The sequence below is a fragment of the Salvelinus sp. IW2-2015 genome, linkage group LG18 (genome assembly GCF_002910315.2).
Source record: "Salvelinus sp. IW2-2015 linkage group LG18, ASM291031v2, whole genome shotgun sequence".
NCBI lineage: Eukaryota > Metazoa > Chordata > Actinopteri > Salmoniformes > Salmonidae > Salvelinus > Salvelinus sp. IW2-2015.
Window position 1 is genome coordinate 65,595,516 of NC_036858.1, and position 6,303 is coordinate 65,601,818.

Here is a 6,303-nt window from a genome sequence, read left to right on the forward strand (position 1 = left end):
AGGCTGCTGTGTCTCTCTTGGCCTGTTCTCAGACTGCTGTGTCTCTCTTGGCTGTTCTCAGACTGCTGTGTACTCTCGGCTGTTCTCAGACTGCTGTGTATCTCTCGCTGTTCTCAGGACTGCTGTGTGTCTCTCTCGGCTGTTCTCAGACTGCTGTTGTTCTCTCGGCTGTTCTCAGACTGCTGTTGTCTCTCTCGGGCTGTTCTCAGACTGCTGTGTATCTCTCGGTGTTTCTCAGACTGCTGTGTATCTCTCGGCTGTTCTTCAGACTGCTGTGTCTCTCTCGGCTGTTCTCAGACTGCTGTGCTCTCTCTTCGGCTGTTCTCAGACTGCGTGTGTCTGCTCTCGGCTGTTCTCAGGACTTGCTGTGTCATCTCTCGGCTGTTCTCAGACTGCTGTGTCTCTCTTGGCTTTTCTCAGACTCCTGTGTATCTCTCGGCTGATTCTCAGAGCTCGTGTCCTCTCTTGGCTATTCTCAGACTGCTGTGTATTCTCTCGGCTCGTTCTCAGACTGGTGTCTCTCTTGCTGTTCTCAGACTGCTGTGTATCTCTCGGCTGTTCTAGACTCCTGTGCTCTCTCGGCTGTTCTCAGACTGCATGTGTCTCCTCTCGGCCTGTTCTCAGACTGGTTGCTAATCTTCGCGCTGTTCTCAGCTCCGTATCGTATTGAAGTTCCAATCCTTGTGGTTTTGTACTCTGTTCATAGTTATTTTCTCTGTTCAACATCTGTTTCGACCTGGAACCTATCCCAATTAATAAGAACCAGATGAGCACTACCTTCACAGGGGTTCTTTAATGTCTGGGTACTTAGCATGCGTGTGTCCGAGAGCAAGCTAAACCCAGTTGGCATAAAAAGGACCACACCCTTCTCTCCTGATCCAGCTGATTCAGCTTAGTCTTCTGAAGTTGTTATCTTATTGGTTGCTTTACAACCTCTCTCTGCTGTGTTTAAACTGGAGGGAATCAAACAGACACAAACAGCTCAGAAGAGCAAAACGGCACACTGTTGCCTTTTCACCCCGTTCAAAGAAAATTGGTGAAAAAAAGCCAACAGTAGGACGGAGGAAAATACGAGGATTGTTTGTGTTGTTGCTAGGTTGGAGCCACCATGTGGTGTGTGTGTTGGTGAGAAAGTTTGTTGTCTGAAGGTTTGGAGTCGACCAGTGTGATGTGGTGTTGTTGTCGGTTGAGCACATTGTGTTGTGTGCAGGTGGACCCAGTGTGTGTTGTGTTGTTCGATTGGACATGTGGTGTGTTGTGGGGTTGGCAAGCCCACCAGTTTGTTGTTGTTGTTGTGATGTTGGAATCCACCAGTGTGGGTGTGTGTTGTTGTGAGTTGAGCCACCAGTGTGTGTGTGTTGTTGCTGACGGTTGATGCCACCAGTGTGTGTGTGTTGGTGTATGAGTGGAAGCACAGGTGTGTTTTGTTGCTGGAGGTGGGCCACAGTTGGTGTGTGTTGTTGCTGAGGTGTAAGCACATGGTATCGTGTGTGTGATGTTTGGTTGGCACCTCTTGTGACGGTTTAAAGTGAGCCACCAGTGTGTGTGTGTGTTGTTGTTGAGGTTGGAACCACCATGTGTGTGTGTGTTGTTGCTGCGAGTTGAAGCCACCTGGTGTGTGTGTTGTTGTTGAGTTGGAACCACCAGGGTTTGTGTGAGAACCACGTGTGTGTTTGTTTGCAGGGTGAGAGCCACCAGTGTGTGTGTGTGTGTGCTGATTAGGAGCCACCAGTTTGTGGGTGACAGTGTTGTGTGTGTTGCTAGAGGTTGGAGTCACCAGTGTCGTAGGTGTTGTTGCTTGCAGGTTGGAGCCACCAGTGTGTTTGTGTGTTGCTAAGTTGGAACCACCAGGTGTGTGTGTGTGTTGATTGCTGAGGTTAGCACAGTGTGTGCTGTGTGGTTGTTGCTGAGGTTGGAAGCCCAGTGGTTTGTGTGTGGGTTTGTGCTGAGTTGAGCCACCGGGTGGGTGTGTGGTGTTATTGCTGAGGTTGACCACCATGTGTGTGTGATTGTGCTGAGGTTGGACCAACCAGTTGTGTGTGTTTGCTGAGTTGGAGCCACCAGTGTGTTGTGTTGTTGCTGAGGTTGGGCCACCAGTGTGTCGTGTGTTGTTGTTCTGAAGTTGGAACCACCAGTGTGTGTGTAGTGTTGTTGCTTGAGGTTGGAGCCCACCAGTGTTGGTTGTGTTGTTGCTGAGTTGGAACCACCAGTGGTGTGTGTGTGTTTTGAGGTTGGACCAACAGTGTGTGTGTGTTGTTGCTTGAGTTGAGCCCAACAGTGTGTGGTGTTTGTTGCTGACGTTGGAGCCACGAGTGTGTGGTGTGTTGTTTCTGAGGTTGGGAACCACCACATTTGTGTGTTTGTTGCTTGATTTGAACCACACATTGTGTGGTGTTGTTTGTTGAGGTGAATTGGAAATCACCAGGTGGATGTTGTGTGTTGCTGAGGTTAGGAGCCACCAGTGTGTGTGTGTTGATTGCTAGTGTGAAAGGCCACCATGTGTGTGTGTGTGTTGTTGCCCGAGGTTGGAAACCACCAGTGTGTGTGTGTTGTTTGCTTGAGTGCCACCAGTGTGTTGTTTGTTGCTGAGGTTGGAGCCACCCAGTGTGTGTGTGTGTTGTTGTTGAGGTTGGAGCCACCAGTGTGTGTGTGTTGTTCTGAGGTTGGAGCCACCAGTGTGTGTTGTTGCTGAGGTTGGAGCCACCAGTGTGTGGTGTGTGTTGTTGTTGAGGTTGGAGCCCCAGTGTGGTGTGTTGTTGCTGAGTTGGAGCCACCAGTGTGTGTTGTTGCTGAGGTTTGGAGCCACCAGTGGTTGTGTTGTTGCTGAGTCGAACCACCAGTGTGTGTTGTTGTGAGGTTGGAGCCACCAGTGTGTGTGTGTGTTGTTGCTGAGGTTGGAGCCACCGGTTGTGTGTGTTGTTGCTGAGGTTGGAGCCACAGTGTGTGGTTGTTGTTGCTGAGGTTGGAGCCACCAGGTGTTGTTGTTGCTGAGGTTGGAGCCACCCAGTGTGGTGTGTTGTTGTTGCTGAGGTTTGGGAAACCACCAAGTGTGTGTTGTTGTTGTTGAGGTTGGAGCCACCAGTGTGTTTTCAAGGAGTGTGGGTTGAAAGAGCTACAAATCTTAGAATGCAGCCGATCGCTGTTAGGCGAGATGGTCTGTCTGCTGTCTGTCTGTCTAGTCTGTCCTGTCTGTTGTCTGTCTGTCTGTGTCTGTCTGTCTGTCTGTCTGTCTGTCTGTCTGTCTTCTGTCTGTCTGTCTGTCTGTCTGCTGTCTGTCTGTCTGTCTGTCTGTCTGTCTGTCTGTCTGTCTGTCTGTCTGTCTGTCTGTCTGTCTGTCTGTCTGTCTGTCTGTCTGTCTGTCTGTCTGTCTGTCTGTCTGTCTGTCTGCTCTGTCTGTCTGTCTGTCTGTCTGTCTGTCTGTCTGTCTGTCTGTATCTGTCTGTCTGTCTGTCTGTCGTCTGTCTGTCTGTCTGTCTGTCTGTCTGTCTGTCTGTCTGTCTGTCTTCTCGTCTGTTCTGTCTGTCTGTCTGTCTGTCTGTCTGTCTGTCTGTCTGTCTGTCTGTCTGGTCTTCTGTCTGTCTGTCTGTCTGTCTGTCTGTCTGTTCTGTCTGTCTGTCTGTCTGTCTGTCTGTCTGTCTGTCTGTCTGTCTGTTCTGTCTGTTGTCTGTCTGTCTGTCTGTCTGTCTGATCTGTCTGTCTGTCTGTCTGTCTGTCGTCTGTCTGTCTGTCTGTCTGTCTGTCTGTCTGGTTCTGTCTGTCTGTCTGTCTGTCTGTCTGTCTGTCTGTCTGTCTGTCTGTCTGTCTGTCTGTCTGTCTGTCTGTCTGTCTGTCTGTCTGTCTGTCTGTCTGTCTGTCTGTCTGTCTGTCTGTCTGTCTGTCTGTCTGTCTGTGTCTGTCTGTCTGTCTGTCTGTCTGTCTGTCTGTCTGTCTGTCTGTCTGTCTGTCTGTCTGTCTGTCTGTCTGTCTGTCTGTCTCTTTGTCTGTCTCTTTGTCTGTCTCTCTGTATGTGTGTGTGTCGGTCTCTCTGTATGTGTGTGTGTGTCTGTCTGTTTTGTCTGTGAGCGTGTGTGGTGTGTGTGTGTGTGTGTCTGTCTGTGAGCGTGTGTGTGTGTGTGTCTGTCTGTCTGTTGTGAGCGTGTGAGTATGTGTCCATGTTCTGAGTTGTTTATTGCTTGAAGCTATAGCAATGCTGTGGAGACTGCTGTGGCATCACCCCAATCTCTGTTGTGTGTAGACTGCTGTGGCATCACCCCAATCTCTGGTGTGGTAGACTGCTGTTGACATCACCCCAATCTCTGGTGTGTAGGACTGCTGTGGCATCACCCCAATCTCTGGTGTGTAGACTGCTGTGACATCACCCCAATCTCTGGTGTGTAGACTGCTGTGACATCACCCCAGTCTCTGGTGTGTAGACTGCTGTGGCATCACCCCAATCTCTGAGATAAAGCTTTTTAAAGAACACTCTGTCTTTGACCTAAATGAGTCTCTGCTCTCTGCCTCCAGGGATGTGACTTATGAAGATCTGGAGATGCTACTTTATGGGCCTTGGATGAAAACCAAAGTGTTGTCAGTGGTGCAACAGGGTGTTCGGCTCTGATAGCACGACTGAGCACCGAAGGATATAACAGGGAGAAAAACTACAAAAGAACCAGTCATGAAGAGGACTGTGTCAACTGATTCTCTTTCCTCTCATTTCTCTCCCTGTTCTCCTCAAAACAACCATGGACACGCCAAAGCATTATAGACAACGTTTTAAAAGGAATGTATGTTCGAACACAAAACACACAAACCATGCAGACACAGAACAGTGCAGATATGTTGACATGACAGGACCTTACCCTGCGTACAGTCACATGCTCCTTTGAGGGCCTTTTCATCTTGAGTGTAATCTGCATAAAGACATTTCTGCAATGAATACCAATAACAATTATATAAATGGTTAATTATTAAAGCACAAGGTCCTATAGCACCTACATGCACTGTTGACAGTGATTTTAATGCTCATATGAATTGTTATAATGCTCATATGAATACCACTTATATGAATGGTTATAACTCCCATAAGACAGGTCCTACCTGCGCTGATGACAGTGGTGGCCTGCATGTTTTGCAGCAGGCGGGTGATGGCGGGGTCATCGCGGGCGTACAGGGCATAGCGGTTGATGCCCAGGTGGAACTTCAGCCAGCTGGCCTCAGGGTCAAAGGTCACCTGGTGTTCCAGCATTGTCACGTTGAGGGCCGCTGCAGCCTCACTGTACAGCTTCATATGCCTAAGGGGAAGGGGTTGGGGTAGAGAGAGAGAGAGAGGGGAAGGGGTTGGGGGAGAGAGAGAGAGAGAGAGAGAGAGGGGGAGTGGGGTTAGGGTTATGCATAACCTTGCCCTTGCTGTACAACGTCAAATTGTACGCCTGAGGGGGAAAGAGAGGATGTCAAAACGAGGTCATGGTTAGGGTATGCCAAACGAGTTCTCCTTGAAAACCTGCGATACGCACTGTGAAAATCATACAGTATCAAATCAAACTTTAGTGAAAGCGCCTTTAAAAATCCAACTCCCACTGTCAGGGCAACTGTTGCTTCACAGGACCAACAATAATCCAAACTAGCATATTTCCACAGAGGAGAACAGACTGAGAGGAGAACAGACTGAGAGGAGAACAGACTGAGAGGAGAACAGACTGAGAGGAGAACAGACTGAGAGAAGAACAGACTCCTGTTTCTCCTCTCAGGTCTCCTCGTCTTCTCCTCTCAGTCTGTTCTCCTCTCAGTCTGTTTCTCTCACTCTTAGTCTGTTTCTCCTCTCAGTCTCCTGTTCTCCTCTCAGTCTGTTCTCTGCTCTCAGTCTGTTCTCCTCTTTCAGTCTGTTCTCCTCTTTCAGTCTGTTTCTCCTCTCCAGTGTCCTGTCTTCTCTCTCTCAGTCTGTTCTCTCTCAGTCTGTTCTCCTCTCAGTCTGTTCTTCTCTCAGTCTGTTTCTCCTCTCAGTCCTGTTCTTCTCTCAGTCTGTTCTCCTCTCAGTCTGTTCTCCTCTCAGTCTGTTTTCTCCCTCAGTCTGTTCTTCTCTCAGTCTGTTTCTCTCTCTGCGTCCCCTGTTCTCCTCTCAGTCTGTTCTCCTCTCAGTCTGTTCTCCTCTCAGTCTCTGCTTTCTCCTCTCAGTCTGTTCTCCTCTCAGTCTGTTCTCTCTCAGTCTGTTCTTCTCATCGTCTTTCTTCTCTCAGTCTGTTCTCCTCCTCAGTCTGTTCTCCTCTCAGTCTGTTCTCCTCTCAGCTGTCTTCTCTCAGTCTGTTCTCCTCTCAGTCTGTTCTTCTC

The 6,303-nt window shown here is 49.1% G+C and overlaps 1 long non-coding RNA gene and 1 pseudogene across 6 annotated transcripts; one reads left to right on the plus strand and one right to left on the minus strand.

Annotated features, from left to right (window-relative positions):
* LOC111978688 (pseudokinase FAM20A-like) overlaps positions 1-6,303 on the minus strand; it is a 29,687-nt pseudogene that overhangs the window by 19,741 nt on the left and 3,643 nt on the right.
* Positions 1,339-2,938, plus strand: LOC139029183 (uncharacterized). 6 transcript variants are annotated; one of them, XR_011481471.1, is made up of 5 exons: positions 1,339-1,370; positions 1,530-1,577; positions 2,606-2,725; positions 2,765-2,794; positions 2,857-2,938. It is a non-coding gene; the product is annotated as an uncharacterized lncRNA (long non-coding RNA). The 6 variants fall into 6 exon arrangements; XR_011481470.1 differs by having other exon boundaries at positions 2,606-2,713; positions 2,778-2,794; XR_011481473.1 differs by lacking the exon at positions 2,765-2,794 and having other exon boundaries at positions 2,606-2,743; positions 2,871-2,938.